Source organism: Oncorhynchus keta, chromosome 19, assembly GCF_023373465.1.
Source record: "Oncorhynchus keta strain PuntledgeMale-10-30-2019 chromosome 19, Oket_V2, whole genome shotgun sequence".
NCBI lineage: Eukaryota > Metazoa > Chordata > Actinopteri > Salmoniformes > Salmonidae > Oncorhynchus > Oncorhynchus keta.
In genome coordinates this window covers 79,081,815-79,109,043 of record NC_068439.1, presented here as the reverse complement: position 1 = coordinate 79,109,043, position 27,229 = coordinate 79,081,815, and the positions used below count along the sequence as shown (strand labels likewise).

Here is a 27,229-nt window from a genome sequence, read left to right as displayed (position 1 = left end):
TCAGCAAGAGAGAGACGGACTCAAGAGAAAGACGGACTCAAGAGAAAGACGGACTCAAGAGAGAGCTGGCTGATCTAACAAAGGAGGTGAGAGACCTCCAAAAAGACAGGCAGAACAGTAATAACGAGGAGAGAAAGAGAAGGAAAGAAAGAGAAGAGGACAGGCTGCAGGAGAGAAAGAAGAGGACAGGCTGCAGGAGAGAAAGAGAAGAGGACAGGCTGCAGGAGAGAAAGAGAAGAGGACAGGCTGCAGGAGAGAAAGAGAAGAGGACAGGCTGCAGGAGAGAAAGAGAAGAGGACAGGCTGCAGGAGAGAAAGAGAAGAGGACAGGCTGCAGGAGAGAAAGAGAAGAGGACAGGCTGCAGGAGAGAAAGAGAAGAGGACAGGCTGCAGGAGAGAAAGAGAAGAGGACAGGCTGCAGGAGAGAAAGAGAAGAGGACAGGCTGCAGGAGAGAAAGAGAAGAGGACAGGCTGCAGGAGAGAAAGAGAAGAGGACAGGCTGCAGGAGAGAAAGAGAAGAGGACAGGCTGCAGGAGAGAAAGAAGAGGACAGGCTGCAGGAGAGAAAGAGAACAGAGGACAGGCTGCAGGAGAGAAAGAGAACAGAGGACAGGCTGCAGGAGAGAAAGAGAACAGAGGACAGGCTGCAGGAGAGAAAGAGAACAGAGGACAGGCTGCAGGAGAGAAAGAGAAGAGGACAGGCTGCAGGAGAGAAAGAGAAGAGGACAGGCTGCAGGAGAGAAAGAGGAGGAGAGGAAGAGAAGAGGACAGGCTGCAGGAGAGAAAGAGAACAGAGGACAGGCTGCAGGAGAGAAAGAGAAGAGGACAGGCTGCAGGAGAGAAAGAGAAGAGGACAGGCTGCAGGAGAGAAAGAAGAGGACAGGCTGCAGGAGAGAAAGAGAACAGAGGGCAGGCTGCAGGAGAGAAAGAAGAGGACAGGCTGCAGGAGAGAAAGAGAAGAGGACAGGCTGCAGGAGAGAAAGAGAAGAGGACAGGCTGCAGGAGAGAAAGAAGAGAGGACAGGCTGCAGGAGAGAAAGAAGAGGACAGGCTGCAGGAGAGAAAGAGAACAGAGGACAGGCTGCAGGAGCAGCTAGATCACCACTATGACCTGCCCTCACACAGCAGAGGAGCCCAGCTCAACCAGCCAGACCTCCCCAGCCCTGCCTGCTGCACCCCTCCTCCCCAGCCCCAGAACAGCCTCCCACTGACAGCGGCACCGACCAGCCACACCCCAGCTCCCACCAGTCCCCCTCTGCCCCCTCCAGTCCATAACAGACCAGCCACACCCCAGCTCCCACCAGCCCCCTCTACCCCCTCCAGTCCAGAAGAAACAGACCAACCACACCCCAGCTATAAAACACCCACCAGCCCCCTCTGCCCCCTCCAGTCCAGAAGAAACAGACCAACCACACCCCAGCTATAAACACCCACCAGCCCCCCCTCTGCCCCCTCCAGTCCATAACAGACCAGCCACACCCCAGCTCCCCCCTCTGCCCCCTCCAGTCCAGAAGAAACAGACCAACCACACCCCAGCTCCCACCAGCCCCCTCTGCCCCTCCAGTCCAGAAGAAACAGACCAACCACACCCCAGCCCCCCTCTGCCCCCTCCAGTCCAGAAGAAACAGACCAACCACACCCAGCTCCCACCAGCCCCCTCTGCCCCTCCAGTCCAGAAGAAACAGACCAACCACACCCCAGCTATAAACACCCACCAGCCCCCCCTCTGCCCCCTCCAGTCCATAACAGACCAACCACACCCCAGCCCCCACCAGCCCCCCTCTGCCCCCACCAGTCCAGAAGAAACAGACCAACCACACCCCAGCCCCCACCAGCCCCCCCTCTGCCCCCTCCAGTCCAGAAGAAACAGACCAACCACACCCCAGCTCCCACCAGCCCCCTCTGCCCCCTCCAGTCCATAACAGACCAGCCAACCCCAGCTCCCACCAGCCCCCTCTGCCCCCTCCAGTCCATAACAGACCAGCCACACCCCAGCTCCCACCAGCCCCCCCTCTGCCCCCTCCAGTCCATAACAGACCAGCCACACCCCAGCTCCCCCTCCCCTCTGCCCCCTCCAGTCCAGAAGAAACAGACCAACCACACCCCAGCTATAAACACCCACCAGCCCCCCCTCTGCCCCCTCCAGTCCAGAAGAAACAGACCAACCACACCCCAGCTCCCACCAGCCCCCCCTCTGCCCCCTCCAGTCCATAAGAAACTCTGGCTGACATCGTCCTGTTGATGGACTCAAATGGGAAGTTTGTTCAGGAGAAGAAACGTTTCCCTCGACACAAAAGGAGACAGGATGTGGTGCCCAACAACGCAGAGGGCCACGGAGCGGCTTGATAAGGCCCATCTTGGGTCGCCAAGCCACATAATCATACACACCGGAAGCAACGACCTGCGTGCTCAGCAGGAGAGGGTGGTGACTTCACTACGGGGAGTGATCGAGAAGGCCTCTGCAATATTCCCCAACTCAAGAATCGTGGTGTCAACCCTTCTACAGAGGAAGGACTTCCACCCTGCCACAATCCAAAGAATAAACGCCAGCCTCTCCCTGGACTGAGCCCTGCGACCCAACGTACACCTGGCCCACCATCCCACCCTCGATCTGGACTGAGCCCTGCGACCCAATGTACACCTGGCCCACCATCCCACCCTCGATCTGGACTGAGCCCTGCGACCCAATCTACACCTGGCCCACCATAGATCTGGACTGAGCCCTGCGACCCAATGTACACCTGGCCCACCATCCCACCCTCGATCTGGACTGAGCCCTGCGACCCAATGTACACCTGGCCCACCATCCCACCCTCGATCTGGACTGAGCCCTGCGACCCAATGTACACCTGGCCCACCATCCCACCCTCGATCTGGACTGAGCCCTGCGACCCAATGTACACCTGGCCCACCATCCCACCCTCGATCTGGACTGAGCCCTGCGACCCAATGTACACCTGGCCCACCATCCCACCCTCGATCTGGACTGAGCCCTGCGACCCAACGTACACCTGGCCCACCATCCCACCCTCGATCTGGACTGAGCCCTGCGACCCAATGTACACCTGGCCCACCATCCCACCCTCGATCTGGACTGAGCCCTGCGACCCAATGCACACCTGGCCCACCATCCCAGCCTCTCCCTGGACTGAGCCCTGCGACCCAACGTACACCTGGCCCACCATCCCACCCTCGATCTGGACTGAGCCCTGCGACCCAATGTACACCTGGCCCACCATCCCACCCTCGATCTGGACTGAGCCCTGCGACCCAATGTACACCTGGCCCACCATCCCACCCTCGATCTGGACTGTGCCCTGCGACCCAACGTACACCTGGCCCACCATCCCACCCTCGATCTGGACTGAGCCCTGCGACCCAATCTATACCTGGCCCACCATCCCACCCTCGATCTGGACTGTGCCCTGCGACCCAACGTACACTTGGTCCACCATCCCACCCTCGATCTGGACTGAGCCCTGCGACCCAACGTACACCTGGCCCACCATCCCACCCTCGATCTGGACTGAGCCCTGTGACCCAATGTACACCTGGCCCACCATCCCACCCTCGATCTGGACTGAGCCCTGCGACCCAATGTACACCTGGCCCACCATCCCAGCCTCTCCCTGGACTGAGCCCTGCGACCCAACGTACACCTGGCCCACCATCCCACCCTCGATCTGGACTGAGCCCTGCGACCCAATGTACACCTGGCCCACCATCCCACCCTCGATCTGGACTGAGCCCTGCGACCCAATGTACACCTGGCCCACCATCCCACCCTCGATCTGGACTGTGCCCTGCGACCCAACGTACACCTGGCCCACCATCCCACCCTCGATCTGGACTGAGCCCTGCGACCCAATCTATACCTGGCCCACCATCCCACCCTCGATCTGGACTGTGCCCTGCGACCCAACGTACACTTGGCCCACCATCCCACCCTCGATCTGGACTGAGCCCTGCGACCCAACGTACACCTGGCCCACCATCCCACCCTCGATCTGGACTGAGCCCTGCGACCCAACATACACCTGGCCCACCATCCCACCCTCGATCTGGACTGAGCCCTGCGACCCAATCTACACCTGGCCCACCCTCGATCTGGACAGTCTCTATGACCATGTTCACCTGTACAGGGAGACAGTCCCCATCCTTGCCAAGACTCTCAAGGACGTCGCTTTAAACCGCAGTCCGACCTCTCCACCCAGGAACAGCGGAGCAATCTCCACCCCGCCAAGATCACCGAGACAACACCCCGGACCAGCCACCTGGAACCCTCAACCACGACCACAGCACCACCAACCTCAATGCCCACCACAGCCAGCGCAGCACAGACCACCCCAGCCCAGCTTCAGAGCCACCCGGACGAGGCCTCCCACCCCTCTGCCCCCCACCGCAGACCCACACTTGGAGGAGCCACAGCCCAGCAGGCAGAGCTACGCACAGGCTGTTAGAGGAGCAACTGGCCCAGCCCCCACCAACCAAATGAGTGACATTAAACAAATGCTGAGTCTACTATGCTCACACGTGATAGGCCGAGGGTCATGGATGCTCACATGTGATAGGCCGAGGGTCATGGTAAGATGAGCACAAGAACTCCACCATCCTCACACTACACCCACCCAAGTGGCATGACACAAATTATAACTTAAATGATAAACATATCACATTTGCATAATAAGAGTTTACTTTATTTGAAAAATCCTATTTTAATAGTTCTTGTTGGATTGTAAGTTTTTGTCTCATTTTGAAGGTAAAGAAAAAATATATAATTATGAAATCTTTTTACGTTGCATGTTGGAATTTACAAGGATTGAAGTCCTCTGCTTTTGGACTAAAGAGCAGAAACCCAGACTTCCTGAAAGTAATTGATGATGTTGATATTGTAGTACTACAGGAAACATGGTGCAGAGGTGATGTTTCCACTGGCTGTCCTCTAGGTTATAGGGAGATAATCATACCATCCACTAAATGAGAGGGGACTCTTTTGGAGGGGACTCTTTGGAGGGGACTCTTTTGGAGGGGACTCTTTTGGAGGGGACTCTTTTGGTAGGTACACCTACAGCTCTGTTGAACACTGGGTCTGTACATAGTCAATGGTAGGCTGAGAGGGGACTCTTTTGGTCGGTACACCTACAGCTCTGTGGAACACTGGGTCTGTACATAGTCAATGGTAGGCTGAGAGGGGACTCTTTAGGTAGGTACACCTACAGCTCTGTGGAACACTGGGTCTGTACATAGTCAATGGTAGGCTGAGAGGGGACTCTTTAGGTAGGTACACCTACAGCTCTGTGGAACACTGGGTCTGTACATAGTCAATGGTAGGCTGAGAGGGGACTCTTTTGGTAGGTACACCTACAGCTCTGTGGAACACTGGGTCTGTACATAGTCAATGGTAGGCTGAGAGGGGACTCTTTGGTAGGTACACCTGCAGCTCTGTGGAACACTGGGTCTGTACATAGTCAATGGTAGGCTGAGAGGGGACTCTTTAGGTAGGTACACCTACAGCTCTGTGGAACACTGGGTCTGTACATAGTCAATGGTAGGCTGAGAGGGGACTCTTTAGGTAGGTACACCTACAGCTCTGTGGAACACTGGGTCTGTACATAGTCAATGGTAGACTGAGAGGGGACTCTTTTGGTAGGTACACCTACAGCTCTGTGGAACACTGGGTCTGTATGTACATAGTCAATGGTAGGCTGAGAGGGGACTCTTTTGGTCGGTACACCTACAGCTCTGTGGAACACTGGGTCTGTACATAGTCAATGGCAGGCTGAGAGGGGACTCTTTTGGTAGGTCCACCTACAGCTCTGTGGAACACTGGGTCTGTACATAGTCAATGGTAGGCTGAGAGGGGACTCTTTGGTAGGTCCACCTACAACTCTGTGGAACACTGGGTCTGTACATAGTCAATGGTAGGCTGAGAGGGGACTCTTTGGTAGGTCCACCTACAGCTCTGTGGAACACTGGGTCTGTACATAGTCAATGGTAGGCTGAGAGGGGACTCTTTTGGTAGGTACACCTACAGCTCTGTCGAACACTGGGTCTGTACATAGTCAATGGTAGGCTGAGAGGGGACTCTTCTGGTAGGTACACCTACAGCTCTGTCGAACACTGGGTCTGTACATAGTCAATGGTAGGCTGAGAGGGGACTCTTCTGGTAGGTACACCTGCAGCTCTGTGGAACACTGGGTCTGTACATAGTCAATGGTAGGCTGAGAGGGGACTCTTCTGGTAGGTACACCTGCAGCTCTGTCGAACACTGGGTCTGTACATAGTCAATGGTAGGCTGAGAGGGGACTCTTCTGGTAGGTACACCTACAGCTCTGTCGAACACTGGGTCTGTACATAGTCAATGGTAGGCTGAGAGGGGACTCTTCTGGTAGGTACACCTGCAGCTCTGTGGAACACTGGGTCTGTACATAGTCAATGGTAGGCTGAGAGGGGACTCTTTTGGTAGGTACACCTGCAGCTCTGTGGAACACTGGGTCTGTACATAGTCAATGGTAGGCTGAGAGGGGACTCTTTTGGTAGGTACACCTACAGCTCTGTGGAACACTGGGTCTGTACATAGTCAATGGTAGGCTGAGAGGGGACTCTTTAGGTAGGTACACCTACAGCTCTGTGGAACACTGGGTCTGTACATAGTCAATGGTAGGCTGAGAGGGGACTCTTTTGGTCGGTACACCTGCAGCTCTGTGGAACACTGGGTCTGTACATAGTCAATGGTAGGCTGAGAGGGGACTCTTTTGGTCGGTACACCTACAGCTCTGTGGAACACTGGGTCTGTACATAGTCAATGGTAGGCTGAGAGGGGACTCTTTTGGTCGGTACACCTACAGCTCATCCCTTGGCAGCAGCACTGTAGACTACTTCCTCACCGACCTAAACCCAGAGTCTCTCAGAGCCTTCAGTCAGCCCACTAACACCTCTCTCAGACCACAGTAAAATCAGAGTGTATCACAGTGTACCCAACCATGAAGCATCACAGCCCAATACATTACATGGTACAAAACAGGCCTATAGATGGAGTGCAAACTGTACAGACATCTACCAAAAAGCAATTAGTAGACAAATACAATCTCTCCTGGACAACTTTTTAGCCTTAACATTCTCCTTCAGCAATGAAGGTGTAAATTTGGCTGTTTGGAACATAAACTTTATATATGACAAATTAGCCTCCTTGGCTAATTTAAAGAAGCATAAGAGTAAACCAGAAATAACAGAAAATTAAAAATGGTTTGATAATGAATGCAAAAATCTAAGAAAGTAATTGAGAAATATATCTAATCAAAAACACAGAACCAGACAACAAACATATAGGCCTTCAATATGGGGAAACACTGAAGCATTACAAACACACGCTGAGAACACAAAAGGAACAGAACATTAGAAATCAGCTGGGTGGAATTGAGGAATCCATAGAATCAAACCACTTCTGGGAGGATTGGAATAAATTAAACACACCTCATCATGGGGAATTGGCTCTCTGTAAAATGGGGATATGTGGAGAAATCACTTTGCAAACCTCTACAGCAATATAACAAAGAGCCCAGAACAAAAAAAAAGACCAATTACAAATCCTTGAATCAACAGTCAGACTATCAGAATCATGTGGATACCCCAATTACAGAAGAATCATTATTGGAAAGACTATGCACTCTCCAACCCAACAAAGGCCTGTGGTGCCGATGGTATTTTAAATGAAATGATCAAATATATACAGACTACAAATTCAAATGGGCTATACTCAAACTCTTCAACATTATCCTCACTACAGGTATTTTCCCCGATATTTGGAACCAAGGATCTATAAAAATGTAGACAAATTTGACCCAAATAATTAGAGGAATTTGCGTTAACAGCAACTTGGGGAAAATTCTCTGCAGTATTATAAATAGCAGACTACATCATTTCCTTGACCAACACAACATCCTGAGCAGAAGTCAGATTGGATTTCTAAAAAAATTATCATACAACAGACCACATTTACACCCTCCGCACTCTAATTGATAAACAAGTAAACCAAAACAAAGGCAAAATCTACTCGTGTTTTGTAGATTTCAAGAAAGCATTTGATTCAATTTGGCACAAAGGTCTTTTTTATAAACTAATAGAAAGTGGTATTGGAGGGAAAACATATGATTTTATTAAATCAATGTACACTAAAAACAAATGTGCGGTTAAAATTGGCAACAAGCAAACTTCTCTCAGGGACGGGGAGTGAAACAGCCCAATAAGTCCAACACTATTTAACATCTACATGAATGAATTGGCAAAAACATTAGAAGAATCGGCAGCACCTGGTATCACCCTACACGACACTGAAATCAAGTGTCTGCTGTACGCAGATGACCTGGTGCTGCTGTCTCCCACTAAGGAGGGTCTGCTGTCTCCCACTAAGGAGGGGTTACAGCAGCACCTAGACCTGGGCTCTGACCGTTAACCACAGGTTCTGTCAGACCTGGGCTCTGACCGTTAACCACAGGTTCTGTCAGACCTGGGCTCTGACCGTTAACCACAGGTTCTGTCAGACCTGGGCTCTGACCGTTAACCACAGGTTCTGTCAGACCTGGGCTCTGACCGTTAACCACAGGTTCTGTCAGACCTGGGCTCTGACCGTTAACCACAGGTTCTGTCAGACCTGGGCTCTGACCGTTAACCACAGGTTCTGTCAGACCTGGGCTCTGACCGTTAACCACAGGTTCTGTCAGACCTGGGCTCTGACCGTTAACCACAGGTTCTGTCAGACCTGGGCTCTGACCGTTAACCACAGGTTCTGTCAGACCTGGGCTCTGACCGTTAACCACAGGTTCTGTCAGACCTGGGCTCTGACCGTTAACCACTGGTTCTGTCAGACCTGGGTTCTGACCGTTAACCTGTTAAGTCGACCCTCTACTTTTTCGAACATTCTGTTAAAAATCGCGCAACATTTCAGCGCCCTGCTACTCAGGCCAGGAATATAGTATATGCATATGATTAGTATGTGTGGATAGAAAACACTCAGACGTTTATAAAACTGGTTAAATCACGGCTGTGACTATAACAGAACGTGCGTTTCATCGAAAAGTGCAGGAATATCTGATCACTGAAAATGGAAATAAATATCCATCCGTGACTTCAAGGAATTGTTCAAAGTGAATCGAATTAAATGAGGCCGAGGTTGCAGTGCCTACAGCTTCCACACGTTGTCTAGAGTCTTGTCATTTGATTCGCAATTGATTCTTGGTCTAACCGAATCAAGGGAATCGGTTAGACCGGATGTTTTGGTCGAGCTCTCTCCAAGACATTTTTTCGAAACAGACACCTATAGAATTGACATCGCCTCCTGATGAATTGTATCGCTTATTAACGTGTACTAATACCTAAAGTTGCATTACAAAAGTATTTCGAAGTGTTTTGTGAAAGTTTATCGTCGACTTTTTGAATTTAAAAAAATGACGTTACCTTATGAAACGCTATTTTTTTCCGTTTATCACACAGTCTTCATAGATCGATATCTAGGCTATATATGGACCGATTTAATAGAGAAAAAGACCCAATAGTGATTATGGGACATCTAGGAGTGCCAACAAAGAAGATGGTCAAAGGTAATGAATGTTTTATATTTTATTTGTGCGGTTTGTGTAGCGACGACTATGCTAATTACTTTGTTTATGTGAATGAGCTGAGAGACAAAGCAAGAAGAGCCATTAAAAGGAACATCAAAATCTAAATTCCAATTAAAATCTGGCTCAAAAAATTTCTAGCAGTTATAGAACCAATTGCTCTATATGGCAGTGAAGTATGGGGTCCAATCTCTAATAATGAATTTACCAAATGGGACAAACATCCAATCGAAATACTGCATGCAGAGTTTTGCAACACAGTATTGCAAGTGCAACGAAAACCTCCAAATAAGGCATGTAGAGCAGAATTGGGCCAACACCCCCTCCTCATTCAGATAGAAAAAAGAGCCATCACATTTTACAACCATCTAAAAACAAGTGACCCCAAAACATTCCATCACACAGCTCTACAATGTCCAGAGATGAAACAAGAGAAGAGTCCCCTCAGCCAGCTGGTTCTGAGGCTCAGTTCACCAACCCAAACCAACCCCATAGAGCCTCAGGACATCACTCAGAAAATCTGGCCCAACCAAATCATCACGAAACAAAAATAAAAATATATCACCTATTGGAAAGACACCACAGAAAAACAAAGTAAACTTCAATGCTATTTGGCTCTAAACACAGTACATAGTGGCAGACTATCTGACCACTGTGACTGATAGAAAACTGAGGAAAACACTGACTAGGTACAGACTCGGTGTGCACAGTCTGGCTATAGAGACCGGTCGTCACAGACAAACCTGGCTGCCCAGAGAAGACCGGCTGTGCTCACTCTGCTCCAGGGGAAAGGTAGCGACAGAGCTGCATTTCCTATTACACTGTGACAAATACTCAGACATAAGAGAATATTTCGGAGAGAGAGAGAGAGAGAGAGAGAGAGAGAGAGAGAGACCCCGAGAGAGAGAGAGAGAGAGAGAGAGAGAGAGAGAGAGAGAGAGAGAGAGAGAGAGAGAGAGAGAGAGAGAGAGAGAGAGAGAGAGAGAGAGAGAGAGAGACCCAGAGAGAGAGACCCAGAGAGAGAGACCCAGAGAGAGAGACCCAGAGAGACCCAGAGAGAGACCCAGAGAGAGAGACCCAGAGAGAGAGACCCAGAGAGAGAGACCCAGAGAGAGAGACCCAGAGAGAGAGACCCAGAGAGAGAGACCCAGAGAGAGAGACCCAGAGAGAGAGACCCAGAGAGAGAGACCCAGAGAGAGAGACCCAGAGAGAGAGACCCAGACCCAGAGAGAGAGACCCAGAGAGAGAGAGAGAGAGAGACCCAGAGAGAGAGAGAGAGAGAGAGAGACCCAGAGAGAGAGACCCAGAGAGAGAGAGACCGAGAGAGACCCAGAGAGAGAGAGAGACCGAGAGAGAGAGACCGAGAGAGAGAGAGAGAGAGAGACCGAGAGAGAGAGAGAGAGAGACCGAGAGAGAGACCCGAGAGAGAGAGAGAGAGACCGAGAGAGAGACCGAGAGAGAGAGACCCCGAGAGAGAGAGAGAGAGAGAGAGAGAGACCCGAGAGAGAGAGAGCGACAGAGAGAGAGCGACAGAGAGAGCGAGAGAGAGCGACAGAGAGAGCGACAGAGAGAGAGCGACAGAGAGCGACAGAGAGAGCGACAGAGAGAGCCCAGAGAGAGAGAGAGAGACCCCGAGAGAGAGAGACCGAGAGAGAGAGAGAGAGAGAGAGAGACCCCGAGAGAGAGAGAGAGAGACCCGAGAGAGAGAGAGAGAGAGAGACCCTGAGAGAGAGAGAGAGAGAGAGACCCGAGAGAGAGAGAGAGAGAGAGAGAGACCCCGAGAGAGAGAGAGAGAGAGAGAGACCCCGAGAGAGAGAGAGAGAGAGAGACCCCGAGAGAGAGAGAGAGAGAGACCCCGAGAGAGAGAGAGAGACCGAGAGAGAGAGAGAGAGAGAGAGACCCCGAGAGAGAGAGAGAGAGACCCCGAGAGAGAGAGAGAGAGAGACCCCGAGAGAGAGAGAGAGACCCCCGAGAGAGAGAGAGAGAGAGACCCCGAGAGAGAGAGAGAGAGACCCGAGAGAGAGAGAGAGAGACCCCGAGAGAGAGAGAGAGAGACCCGAGAGAGAGAGAGAGAGAGAGAGAGAGAGACCCCGAGAGAGAGAGCCCAGAGAGAGAGAGAGAGACCCCGAGAGAGAGAGACAGAGACAGACAGAGACAGACAGAGACAGAGACCCCCAAGAGAGAGAGAGCCAGACCGCGAGAGAGACCACCAAGAGAGGGAGAGAGAGAGCGAGACCCTGAGAGAGAGAGCGAGAGAGACCCCGAGAGAGAGAGATGCTTAGTGGATTCTCCTTCTCCAATTCAGCCCAAGCCTGCATAAGCAGCTTCAGTACTGTCACCGTTTTTCTGTTGCTCTCACTAACTCAACTCTGTCTCTCCACCTTTCTTCAATCCCCAGCTTTTTAAACTCAAACAGCGTCCTAGGAAGGAAGGAACGTAAGCCTCCCATCTTTAGACTCCCACATGCTGAAATTTCTTCTGTCATTGTCTCAATGTCTTCCCATCTCTTCTGTTGACATCAGCGGTCCTCCCATGTGATTGGCCAATTACAAGTGGGGCGCCGCCCCTGATGGAGGAACCCCCGCTGATGACCACAACAGAAGAGATAGGGAGAGAGAGAGACGTGTACTATAAAACGAATGGATTATGGTTTTTAAAATGCTCAAGAAAAGAGTGGCAAAATGTGTACATTCTAAAATACATGGTTGAAAACAAGCTGTTCGGTTAAATACTACACCGCCCTCAGTGACTGACAGCAGCAGCTCCGCCTCAGTGGGCACACAGACCATGGCCCACACTGCTTGGATTGTTTTGCCAGCTATTTGCAATGAGGGAGGGGGTACTGCCCCCATTGAAATCACAGGATGTCAGTATAAAGTGGTAGAGCATAAAGCCCTTGAATACAACCTACACACAATCCCCCCCCATAATGTCAAAGTGGCATTATGTCATTAATGAATAAAAAGCTGAAATGTCTTTAGTCAATAGGTATTCATCCCCTTTGTCATGGCAAGATAATTCACTTTAGGATTTTTTTTAAAAAGTCGCTTAAAAAGTCACACTACTAATGCACACAGAGTTGAGTCCATGCAACTTATTGCGTTTAACATGATTTGTTTCACGACTACCTCATCTCTGTACCGCACACATACAGATAAATTGTAAGGTCCCTCAGTCGAGCAGTGAATTTCAAACACAGATTCAACCAAAGACCAGGGAGGTTTTCCAGTCCCTCGCAAAGTAGGGCACCTATTAATAAGTTAAATGTTTTTTTAAAAAGCAGACATGGAATACCCTTTGAGCAGGGTCAAGTTATTAATTACACTTTGAATTGTGTATCAATACACCCAGTAACTACAAAGATACAGGCGTCCTTCCTAACTCAGTTGCCAGAGAGGAAGGAAACAGCTCAGGGAATTCACCATGAGGCAAATGGTGACTTTAAAACAGTTAAGAGTTTAAGGACTGATTACAAAGCATTATGTTTGGGGCAAATCCAACACGTCACTGAGTATCCCTCTTCATATTTTCAAGCACGGTGGTGGCTGCATCATGTTATGGGTATTTCTGTCATCAGCAAGAACGAGGGAGATTTTTAGGATAAAAATGAACTCAATAGAGCGAAGCACAGGAAAAATCCTAAACCTGGTTCACTCTGCTTTCCACCAGACAGAGACGAATTCACCTTTCAGCAGGACAATAATAACGTGCAAATATTGTACAATTCCAGGTGTGCAAAGCTCTTAGAGACTTACCCAGAAGTCTCAGCTGTAATCACTGCCAAAGATGATTCTAATGTATTGACTCAGGGGTGTGAACGCTTATTAAATATTTATGTATTTCATGTTTAGAAAATGTGCAAACATTTTTAAAATCATGTTTTTTTGTTGTCAAGATGGATATTGTGTGTCGATAACAGAAAAACGTTTCATCCATTTTGAATGCAGGCTGTAAGAACAACAAAATGTGGGAAAGGTCGAGGGGTAGGAGGAGTCCTTTCTGAAGGCACTGTGAATGGACAGTCCTGGGGGGAGTCCGTTCAGTCAGAACCTCTGGGTCTGCTTGTTTCCTCCCAATGAGTGTCTCTCGCTCCAGCCAGGCGGCTTCCTTACAGGCATGTGAGACTCGTGACACAAGGCTCATGTCAATGGTAGTGGACGACATAAGGAACAGGTTGTTCTTCTGGGACGCCCTCTCTCCTTCTCTCATACTGCTTTTGTTATGCAGGGCTTCACATTCAGGTACATTTTCCAGGAGCAAACTGGGCCAGCGCCCAACCCAAATGTACTGGCCCAAATGAAAAGAAATGTGTCCGAGTCCAAGAGCCTCACAGAACCACTCTTTCTGCCTTATTATTTCAGTAGCGTCTTCCATTCGCGGGCTGAGCAAGGAGCCAATAGCCTAAACTATCCTCCCTATATAAATAATTACCTTTAAAACTGTACATGTTAACATTGATTGTAAAAAAAAAAAAAAACAACTAATAAAATAATAATACCCAGAAGTCTCAGCTGTAATAAAATAATAATTGTGCAATCTCAAAAAGGAGGTATTGAAGGGCCGTATAAAATCTGTTACATTTTTTTACCAAACTCTGTTTTCAGTTCTCTTTTGGTTTTCACTCTCAAAAATAGTAGTTCTCTAATCACCATGTGGGATATATTCCCTATTAGACTAGTAGTTCTCTAATCACCATGTGGGATATATTCCCTATTAGACTAGTAGTTCTCTAATCACCATGTGGGATATATTCCCTATTAGACTAGTAGTTCTCTAATCACCATGTGGGATATAGTCCCTATTAGACTAGTAGTTCTCTAATCACCATGTGGGATATAGTCCCTATTAGACTAGTAGTTCTCTAATCACCATGTGGGATATATTCCCTATTAGACTAGTAGTTCTCTAATCACCATGTGGGATATATTCCCTATTAGACTAGTAGTTCTCTAATCACCATGTGGGATATATTCCCTATTAGACTAGTAGTTCTCTAATCACCATGACTAGGTTCTCTAATCACCATGTGGGATATATTCCCTATTAGACTAGTAGTTCTCTAATCACCATGTGGGATGTATTCCCTATTAGACTAGTAGTTCTCTAATCACCATGTAGAATGTATTCCCTATTAGACTAGTAGTTCTCTAATCACCATGTGGGATATAGTCCCTATTAGACTTCTCTAATCACCATGTGGGATATAATCCCTGACTATTCCACTAGTAGTAGAATAGTACAGGAACACCTGTCTGCTCTGTTGGTCATGACATTGGGCTGCATCCTAACATAACAACCTATTCCTTATTATTGTGCTCTACTTCTGACAAGAGCCTTATGGGCTCTGGTCAACAGTAGTGCATTAAAATAGGGACTAGGGTGCCATTTGGGACTCAGAGAGACAGCCACAGCTTTAACCACTGTTCCATAAATCAGACAGGGAGAGTGAGGTTGTCTTCAGCCAGGTGTACACACACACACACACACGGCTGAGGAAATGAGCAGGCCTGCTGCCTGGGTTGGTTACGCTGTGTGTGTGTGTGTGTGTGTGTGTGTGTGTGTGTGTGTGTGACAGGGACAACAGAGGATAAATCAGTCTACTGGCCCGACGCTACGGAACTCCTCAGGCCTGGAACACACTACAGAGAGAGAGAGGGAGAGAGAGAGAGAGAAAGAGAGAGGGAGTTTGTTTTGTTTTCATCTCAAGGTCTCAAGCATAACGAAAAGGGCCTCATTTCCCTACAATCCTACGAGAGGGCCTCATCTCCCACAATCCTACGAGAGGGCCTCATCTCCCACAATCCTACGAGAGGGCCTCATCTCCCACAATCCTACGAGAGGGCCTCATCTCCCACAATCCTACGAGAGGGCCTCATCTCCCACAATCCTACGAGAGGGCCTCATCTCCCACAATCCTACGAGAGGGCCTCATCTCCCACAATCCTACGAGAGGGCCTCATTTCCCTACAATCTACGAGAGGGCCTAATTTCCCTACAATCCTACGAGAGGGCCTCATCTCCCACAATCCTACGAGAGGGCCTCATCTCCCACAATCCTACGAGAGGGCCTCATCTCCCACAATCCTACGAGAGGGCCTCATCTCCCACAATCCTACGAGAGGGCCTCATTTCCCTACAATCCTAAGAGAGGGTACGCATGTTATGATGCTGGTAAGGTTGTCTCGCGCATCTGCCACTGCCGCATGAGCCCAGACACACTTCCAACCTTCCCCGATCCTCGACTTCGGTGATGTCATCTATAATATAGCCTCCAACACTCTACTCAGCAAATTGGATGCAGTAGCATCCAGTGCCATCCGTTTTGTCACCAAAGCCCCATATACTACCCACCATTGCGACCTGCACGCTCTCGTTGGTTGGCCCTCGCTTCATACTCGTCGCCAATCCCACTGGCTCCAGGTCATCTACAAGTCTCTGCTCGGTAAAGCCCCGCCTTATCGCAGCTCACTGGTCACCATAGCAGCACCCACTCGTAGCACGCGCTCCAGCAGGTATATCTCACTGGTCACCCCCCAAAGCCAATTCCTCCTTTGGTCGTCTTTCCTTCCAGTTCTCTGCTGCCAGTGACTGGAACGAACTGCAAAAATCTCTGAAGCTGGAGACTCATATCTCCCTCACTAGCTTTAAGCACCAACTGTCAGAGCAGCTCACAGATCACTGCACCTGTACATAGCCCATCTGTAAACAGCCCATCCAACCACCTCATCCCAATAATGTATTTATTTTGCTCCTTTGCACCCCAGTATCTTGCATTTGCACATCCATCTTCAGCACATCTACCATTCCAGTGTTTAATTGCTATATTGTAATTACTTCACCACCATGGCCTATTTACTGCCTTAACGCCCTTATTTGACCTCATTTGCACATGCTGTATATAGATTGTTGTTTTCTTTTGTTCTACTGTATTATTGACTGTATGTTTTGTTTATTCCATGTGTAACTCTGTGTTGTTGTATGTGTCTAATTGCTTTGCTTTATCTTGGCCAGGTCGCAGTTGTAAATGAGAACTTGTTCTCAACGGACCTACCTGGTTAAATAAAGGGGAAATAAATATAAAACCTCTGGACAGTGCTGGTCATAAAAAGAACTAGCTAGCTGATGGATGCAAACAATGTTCTTTCCTAAAAACATGTTTTAAAGTAGCAATAGTTAACTATCTAGCTAGGTGTCATCTAAAATAACCCTAATTTATAATACAGTTCTTATTTGTTTAACGGTGTGAAGCTAGCCACAATAAGGATTAGCAACAATAATGGAAAGTGCCTTCAAAATAAAAGTCAGTCATTGGCAGTGATGTAAATTAATACAAATAGTAGAACTATGCCATAATTTAAATGATCATGCTAAACGAGGTTGGAATGAAATTCAACTAACGACAATTTCTAAATTTGACAAAAATCTGTTGATTTTTTGCGGAAGTGAGACACTGGCAGATGCGAGACACTGTTAATCCAAGATGGCGTAGCAGTCGGACGTATGTTTTGTCTTGTCCCGTCCTGTCTAGTGTAAATATAGTTTTCTTCGTTTTTTTCTGTATATATACATATTTTAATCTCACTTTCAAACTAGAGCTGAATATACTCTCCTGCAACCCGCATCACCCAATGTGGTACGGATCCGCCTTTTCTATACTTTACTTTAGAACCGGAGCCACCATCAGAAGCTAGCCAGCTAACTAGCTACTACTCAGTTAGCCATTGATAGCGGTCTTCTAAGCTAACTAGAACACCAGCGCGACATCAACCCAGAGCATATCAGACTGCTCTTTCTCTACCACATCTCCGGATTCCTACCGCAAGCTCTGAACCTTTCGGATCACCAACTAGCTAGCTGCAATTCCAGTGGCTACTCCTGGCCAACGTCTCTGGCCCAAAACAAGCTACAGTGAGCTAAGCCCACCTCCCGACTAGCCGAAGAGGCCCAACGATACCTCTTTTGCCAATTGGCCTGGACCCTTTACTGCCGACACGGAGCGCCGCCGATCCATCACGACTGGTCCGCCGACATAATCGTCCGAGGTGGTTTCAACAGGCTTTTTCGTTGCGACATCGCCAAAGATCCATCTGCTGGCCAAGGCCCCGAGCTTTCTGAAACGCTGTGTCTCCAGCTCACCCAGCGCACTAGAGCTCCTGTAGCATAATCCTGGGCTACAATTACCCGGGCCCACGACCGGTCTGTCGATGTCACCGCAAGAAGAGGAATAAACAGACTCACCCCATCGCGACGTCCCCCAAAGGTTAGCTCTCTAGCCCTCGCTATCTCCCTACTTGCTATTCGGCCTGCTAACGGCTAGCTTGTCTAGCCCGGGCCTACGAACTGTTAGCTTGTTAGCACAGGCCTGCTAACCATCTGACTCACCTCATCCCAAACACTTCTGAACCCATTTACTTTCTATCTCTCTTTGATTTGTATTTGTTTATACCTTCCGGAAACCTGCCTCACCCACTGTGATACGGATTCGCTATCACTTTTAATTTTTATTTATTTTTATGACACACTCAAGAACCTCCAGACGCTAACCAGCTAACTAGCTACAAGCTATTTAGTCATTGTTAGTTTAAAAAAAAAAAAAAAAAAACCTGGATAACACTCGCCAGCCCAGCTTCCCTGCCCATCCACCGCTGCCCCCTGGACACTGATCTCTTGGCTACATAGCTGACGCACGCTGGACTGTCCATTAATCACGGTACCCCATTCTGCTTGTTTGTTTATCTGTCGGCCCAGTTGCCTAGTCAACGCCATTTTACCTGCTGTTTGTTGTGCTAGCTGATTAGCCTCGCCTACTGTTTTTAGCTAGCTTTCCCAATTCAACACCTGTGATTACTGTATGCCTCGCTGTATGTCTCTCCCAAATGTCAATATGCCTTGTATACTGTTGTTCAGGTTAGTTATCATTGTTTTAGTTCACAATGGAGCCCCTAGATCCACTCTGCATACCCCTGTTACCTCCTTTGTCCCACCCCCCACACATGCGGTGACCTCACCCATTACAACCAGCATGTCCAGAGATACAACCTCTCTCATCATCACCCAGTGCCTGGGCTTACCTCCGCACCCGCACCCCACCATACCCCTGTCTGCGCATTATGCCCTGAATATATTCTACCATGCCCAGAAACCTGCTCCTCTTATCCTCTGCCCCCAACGCTCTAGGCGACCAGTTTTGATAGCCTTTAGCCGCACCCTCATACTACTCCTTCTCTGTTCCGCGGGTGATGTGGAGGTAAACCCAGGCCCTGCATGCCCCCAGGTACCCTCATTTGTTGACTTCTGTGATCGAAAAGTCTTGGTTTTATGCATGTCAACATCAGAAGCCTCCTCCCTAAGTTTGTTTTACTCACTGCTTTAGCACACTCTGCTAACCCTGATGTCCTTGCCGTGTCTGAATCCTGGCTCAGGAAGGCCACCAAAAATTCAGAGATTTCCATACCCAACTATAACATCTTCCGTCAAGATAGAACTGCCAAAGGGGGCGGAGTCGCAGTCTACTGCAGAGATAGCCTGCAAAGTAATGTCATACTTTCCAGGTCCATACCCAAACAGTTTGAACTACTAATTTTGAAAATTACTCTCTCCAGAAACAAGTCTATCACTGTTGCCGCCTGCTACCGACCCCCGTCAGCTCCCAGCTGCGCCCTGGACACCATTTGTGAATTGATCGCCCCATCTAGCTTCAGAGTTTGTTCTGTTAGGTGACCTAAACTGGGATATGCTTAACACCCCGGCAGTCCTACAATCTAAGCTAGATGCCCTCAATCTCACTCAAATCATCAAGGAACCCACCAGGTACAACCCTAACTCTGTAAACAAGGGCACCCTCATAGACGTCATCCTGACCAACTGGCCCTCCAAATATACCTCCGCTGTCTTCAACCAGGATCTCAGCGATCACTGCCTCATCGCCTGTATCCGCCACGGAGCCGCAGTCAAACGACCACCCCTCATCACTGTCAAACGCTCCCTAAAACACTTCTGTGAGCAGGCCTTTCTAATCGACCTGGCCCGTGTATCCTGGAAGGACATTGACCTCATCCCGTCAGTTGAGGATGCCTGGTCATTCTTTAAAAGTAACTTCCTCACCATTTTAGATAAGCATGCTCCGTTCAAAAAATGCAGAACCAAGAACAGATACAGCCCTTGGTTCACTCCAGACCTGACTGCCCTCGACCAGCACAAAAACATCCTGTGGCGGACTGCAATAGCATCGAATAGCCCCGTGATATGCAACTGTTCAGGGAAGTCAGGAACCAATACACGCAGTCAGTCAGGAAAGCTAAGGCCAGCTTCTTCAGGCAGAAGTTTGCATCCTGTAGCTCCAACTCCAAAAAGTTCTGGGACACTGTGAAGTCCATGGAGAACAAGAGCACCTCCTCCCAGCTGCCCACTGCACTGAGGCTAGGAAACACGGTCTCCACCGATAAATCCATGATTATCGAAAACTTCAATAAGCACTTCTCAACGGCTGGCCATGCCTTCCGCCTGGCTACTCCAACCTCGGCCAACAGCTCCGCCCCGTAGTTCCTCACCCAAGCCTCTCCAGGTTCTCCTTTACCCAAATCCAGATAGCAGATGTTCTGAAAGAGCTGCAAAACCTGGACCCGTACAAATCAGCTGGGCTTGACAATCTGGACCCGCTATTTCTGAAACTATCTGCCGCCATTGTCGCAACCCCTATTACCAGCCTGTTCAACCTCTCTTTCATATCGTCTGAGATCCCCAAGGATTGAAAGCTGCCCAGTCATCCCCCTCTTCAAAGGGGGAGACACCCTGGACCCAAACTGCTATAGACCTATATCCATCCTGCCCTGCCTATCTAAGGTCTTGAAAGCCAAGTCAACAAACAGGTCACTGACCATCTCGAATCCCACCGTACCTTCTCCGCTGTGCAATCTGGTTTCGAGCGGTCACGGGTGCACCTCAGCCACACTCAAGGTACTAAATGATATCATAACCGCCATCGATAAAAGACAGTACTGTGCAGCCGTCTTCATCGACCTCGCCAAGGCTTTCACTCTGTCAATCACCAAATTCTTATCGGCAGACTCAACAGCCTCGGTTTTCGGATGACTGCCTTGCCTGGTTCACCAATTACTTTGCAGACAGAGTTCAGTGTGTCAAATCAGAGGGCATGCTGTCCGGTCCTCTGGCAGTCTCTATGGGGGTGCCACAGGGTTCAATTCTCGGGCCGACTCTTTTCTCTGTATATATCAATGATGTTGCTCTTGCTGCGGGCGATTCCCTGATCCACCTCTACGCAGACGACACCATTCTATATATTTGCCCGTCATTGGACACTGTGCTATCCAACCTCCAAACGAGCTTCAATGCCATACAGCACTCCTTCCGTGGCCTCCAACTGCTCTTAAACGCGAGTAAAACCAAATGCATGCTTTTCAACCGTCGCTGCCTGCACCCGCATGCCCGACTAGCATCACCACCCTGGATGGTTCCAACCTTGAATATGTGGACATCTATAAGTACCTAGGTGTCTGGCTAGACTGCAAACTCTCCTTCCAGACTCACATCAAACATCTCCAATCAAAAATCAAATCCAGAGTCGGCTTTCTATTCCGCAACAAAGCCTCCTTCACTCACGCTGCCAAGCTTAAATAAAACTGACTATCCTACCGATCCTCGACTGGACAGTGTCATCTACAAAATGGCTTCCAACACTCTACTCAGCAAACTGATGCAGTCTATCACAGTGCCATCCGTTTTGTCACTAAAGCACCTTATACCACCCACCACTGCGACTTGTATGCTCTAGTCTGGCCCTCCTACAATTCGTCGCCAGACCCACTGGCTCCAGGTCATCTACAAGTCCATGCTAGGTAAAGCTCCGCCTTATCTCAGTTCACTGGTCACGATGGCAACACCCATAGCACGCGCTCCAGCAGGTGTATCTCACTGATCATCCCTAAAGCCAACACCTCATTTGGCCGCCTTTTGTTCCAGTACTCTGCTGCCTGTGACTGGAACGGATTGCAAAATCGCTGAAGTTGGAGACTTTTATCTCCCTCTCCAACTTCAAACATCAGCTATCCGAGCAGCTAACCGATCGCTGCAGCTGTACATAGTCTATAGGTAAATAGCTCACCCTTTTTCACCTACCTCATTCCCATACTGTTTTTATACTGTTTTTATTTATTTACTTTTCTGCTCTTTTGCACACCAATATCTCTACCTGTACATGCCCATCTGATCATTTATCACTTCAGTGTTAATCTGCAAAATTGTATTATTCGCCTACCTCCTCATGCCTTTTGCACACATTGTATATAGACTGCCCATTTTTTTCTACTGTGTTATTGACTTGCTAATTGTTTACTCCATGTGTAACTCTGTGTTGTCTGTTCACACTGCTATGCTTTATCTTGGCCAGGTCGCAGTTGCAAATGAGAACTTGTTCTCAACTAGCCTACCTGGTTAATTAAAGGTGAAATAAAAATAAATAAAAAAGATGCGAGACACTGGCAGATGCGGAAGTGAGACACTAGCGGATGTGGTGGATTGAGACACTAGTGGATGTGGTGGATTGAGACACTAGCGGATGTGGTGGATTGAGACTCATCCAACGCAAAAAAAAAACTGAGCTTAAACTGACGGATTTTGATGGTTTTCTTTTGTCATGTAACTTAGATTGACACACCGGTGCATCGATCGACTCTGGGGGGGTAACATCCATCGACTCTGGGGGTAACATCCATCGACTCTGGGGGTAACATCCATCGACTCTAGGGGGGTAACATCCATCGACTCTAGGGGGGTAACATCCATCGACTCTGGGGGTAACATCCATCGACTCTGGGGGTAACATCCATCGACTCTGGGGGGGGTAACATCCATCGACTCTGGGGGGTAACATCCATCGACTCTGGGGGTAACATCCATCGACTCTGGGGGGGGTAACATCCATCGACTCTGGGGGGTAACATCCATCGACTCTGGGGGTAACATCCATCGACTCTGGGGGGTAACATCCATCGACTCGGGGGGTAACATCCATCGACTCTGGGGGTAACATCCATCGACTCTGGGGGGGGTAACATCCACCGACTCTGGGGGGGTAACATCCACCGACTCTGGGGGGGTAACATCCACCGACTCTGGGGGGGTAACATCCACCGACTCTGGGGGGGGTAACATCCACCGACTCTGGGGGTAACATCCATCGACTCTGGGGGGTAACATCCATCGACTCTGGGGGTAACATCCATCGACTCTGGGGGTAACATCCATCGACTCTGGGGGTAACATCCATCGACTCTGGGGGTAACATCCATCGACTCTGGGGGTAACATCCACCGACTCTGGGGGGGTAACATCCACCGACTCTGGGGGGGTAACATCCACCGACTCTGGGGGGGGTAACATCCACCGACTCTGGGGGTAACATCCACCGACTCTGGGGGTAACATCCACCGACTCTGGGGGTAACATCCACCGACTCTGGGGGTAACATCCACCGACTCTGGGGGTAACATCCACCGACTCTGGGGGTAACATCCACCGACTCTGGGGGTAACATCCACCGACTCTGGGGGTAACATCCACCGACTCTGGGGGGGTAACATCCACCGACTCTGGGGGTAACATCCACCGACTCTGGGGGTAACATCCACCGACTCTGGGGGTAACATCCACCGACTCTGGGGGTAACATCCACCGACTCTGGGGGGGTAACATCCACCGACTCTGGGGGTAACATCCACCGACTCTGGGGGTAACATCCACCGACTCTGGGGGTAACATCCACCGACTCTGGGGGTAACATCCACCGACTCTGGGGGTAACATCCACCGACTCTGGGGGTAACATCCATCGACTCTGGGGGTAACATCCACCGACTGGGGGGGGTAACATCCACCGACTCTGGGGGTAACATCCACCGACTGGGGGGGTAACATCCATTGCGAATGATAATATATAAAATCTATTGTTCCTCACAGTAAGCTATTTGAAAAGTATTTCCAACAATCTCCTCCTCGATTATCACCAATTCTTGGTGTGAAAGAGCAATGGAAGTTACAGGCCCGCCTACTGCTGCATTGGCCTATAGGCTATGAGTTCCATGTGCTCATTACTTCAGCAGCCAATAGATCACAAGGAGATCCATTAGATCATTTATTTAGCAGCCAATAGATCACAAGGAGATCCATTAGATCATTTATTTAGCAGCCAATGGATCACAAGGAGTTCTATTAGATTATTTATTTAGCAGCCAATAGATCACAAGGAGTTCTATTAGATCATTTATTTAGCAGCCAATAGATCACAAGGAGTTCTATTAGATCATTTATTTAGCAGCCAATGGATCACAAGGAGATCCATTAGATCATTTATTTAGCAGCCAATAGATCACAAGGAGATCCATTAGATCATTTATTTAGCAGCCAATGGATCACAAGGAGTTCTATTAGATTATTTATTTAGCAGCCAATAGATCACAAGGAGATCCATTAGATCATTTATTTTGCAGCCAATGGATCACAGTGTACCAATGTGTCCATATGGCAGAGGATGATGATCTCGCATTAGTTTAATTTTTAACTTTTAGATGTACTTAAATGAACATAGAAAAATTAAGCATGATGATCAAATGTATTTACAATCGATTGGCATTTACATCAATAAATAAAAGGCATTATTTAGCAAAGGGATTTGTTTTTTGGGACACCAACAGTTTGATTTATCAACTTTTCATACCCCAAAAAATTGGCCCAAACAGAAACCCTGACACACACACACACACACACACATACACATACACATACACCCACACACACACACACACACACACACAGCTCCAGGCCGACAGCTCGTAAAACCTCAGGCCTCATAGCCAGCCCTCCAACACAATAAACAACGGAAGCTGCAGGGTTGGCTATAGAACGTCCCAGTCAACACAAATACCTTGTCACACACACAAACATCCCCAGGGGTTTCATCAGACGACACAAAGAGAGAAGGACCTCCTGTCCCCAGAACACACCGACGTTTACAATGAGAAGTACTTATCACAAGGGTCCTGTGAGGTTGAACAGACCAGAGCTATGTAGGGAATAGGAGCATCTACCTGCTAAACACAGAAGAGAGGAATGGAGAAAGAGAGAGTTGGCAAACACCAGAAACAAAAGTGTAAACCCTCCCAAAAACAGAGCTCCGTTCTGATGGAAATTATAGACTGGTCTGTTTCTCTTTATTCAACCCAACATGCAACAGTCTTGATCGCTAGGCTGATACTACTACTACTACTACCACTACTACCGCTACCGCTACCACTACCACAACAGACAGTTGATGTTAAGAAACAACAGCTGACAAAAGTTCTGTGGGCGAAGAAATGTTAGCCTTCTACCCTAGAGTTGTTTTCAATTGTCTACTACTTTCCAGTCAAAACACTTTCGATAAGACCTTTGTTTATACACACACACACACACACACACACACACACACACACACACACACACACACACACAATATTTGACAACCTAAAAGTTCTGTTCACATCAAACCTCAAGGAAACACTGGGGGAGTTTTCACTACTGTCAAGTTTAAACCCCTTAAAAAAAAAATGGATGCTAATATGGATGACAGATCCACAGTCAAATTCATGGAGATTCCACTGATTGATTGATTGATTGGTTTGACTCATTCACAGGGCATTCTATTCTAGCAATTACATAACAGGCCTAATCTTTAAAAAATAAAAAATAAAGGTTAAGTGTCCACTCATACATCATAGCAAATGGAGATATTCGCCATGACAACAGGGTAACTGTCATGGCAACAGGAGAGAGACTGACAACTTCATGTTAAAATGGCTGTGAAAACCCAAGCGCCGAGGACTCTGGGTAATCCTGGATTCTAAGAGGAGGGGTGGGGGTGAGAGGGGGGCAGAGGGCGCAGGCCTTGTGACACTGACACTTATGCCTCCGTAAATGGAACAGTGAGAAATGGAATGGGAACGTGAGTGTTTCTTCTGAATGAAAGATGTGCCTGGGTGCAAAGTCCATCTCTGGTATGCCCTCAGCCCTGACCCTCCAGTCACGCACCTAACCCAGTCTAACCTAACCCAGTCTAACCAAACCCAACCCAGTCTAACCTAACCCAACCCAGTCTAACCTAACCCAACCCAGTCTAACCAAACCCAACCCAGTCTAACCAAACCCAACCCAGTCTAACCAAACCCAACCCAGTCTAACCAAACCCAACCCAGTCTAACCTAACCCAACCCAGTCTAACCTAACCCAACCCAGTCTAACCTAACCCAACCCAGTCTAACCTAACCCAACCCAGTCTAACCAAACCCAACCCAGTCTAACCAAACCCAACCCAGTCTAACCAAACCCAACCCAGTCTAACCAAACCCAACCCAGTCTAACCAAACCCAACCCAGTCTAACCAAACCCAACCCAGTCTAACCTAACCCAACCCAGTCTAACCTAACCCAACCCAGTCTAACCTAACCCAACCCAGTCTAACCTAACCCAACCCAGTCTAACCTAACCCAGTCTAACCTAACCCAGTCTAACCTAACCCAGTCTAACCTAACCCATCCTAGTCTAACCCAACCCAGTCTAACCTAACCCAACCTAGTCTAACCAAACCCAGCCTAGTCTAACCTAACCCAACCTAGTCTAACCCAACCCAGTCTAACCTAACCCAACCTAGTCTAACCAAACCCAACCCAGTCTAACCAAACCCAACCCAGTCTAACCAAACCCAACGCAGTCTAACCTAACCTCACCCAGTCTAACCCAGTCTAACCTAACCCAACCCAGTCTAACCTAACCCAACCCAGTCTAACCTAACCCAACCCAGTCTAACCTAACCCAGTCTAACCTAACCCAGTCTAACCTAACCCAGTCTAACCTAACCCAGTCTAACCTAACCCATCCTAGTCTAACCCAACCCAGTCTAACCTAACCCAACCTAGTCTAACCAAACCCAGCCTAGTCTAACCTAACCCAACCTAGTCTAACCCAACCCAGTCTAACCTAACCCAACCTAGTCTAACCAAACCCAACCCAGTCTAACCAAACCCAACCCAGTCTAACCAAACCCAACCCAGTCTAACCTAACCTCACCCAGTCTAACCTAGTCTAACCAAACCCAACCCAGTCTAACCTAACCCAACCCAGTCTAACCTAACCCAACCCAGTCTAACCTAACCTAACCTAGTCTAACCAAACCCAACCCAGTCTAACCAAACCCAACCCAGTCTAACCTAACCTAGTCTAACCTAACCCAACCCAACCCAGTCTAACCTAACCTAACCTAGTCTAACCAAACCCAACCCAGTCTAACCAAACCCAACCCAGTCTAACCTAACCTAGTCTAACCTAACCCAACCCAACCCAGTCTAACCTAACCCAACCCAACCCAGTCTAACGTAACCTAACCCAACCCAGTCTAACCAAACCCAACCCAGTCTAACCCAACCTAACCTAACCTAGTCTAACCCAACCCAACCCAGTCTAACCTAACCCAACCCAACCCAGTCTAACCTAACCCAACCCAGTCTAACCCAACCCAACCCAGTCTAAAGGGTAAATCTGTTGCCTGACTACAGACATCTGGGGCCACTCTGC

General features: G+C 48.7%; 1 pseudogene; it reads right to left on the bottom strand.

The window, feature by feature from the left end:
* The window catches only part of LOC118376513 (signal-induced proliferation-associated 1-like protein 1), a 417,378-nt pseudogene that overhangs the window by 339,490 nt on the left and 50,659 nt on the right, over positions 1 to 27,229 (bottom strand).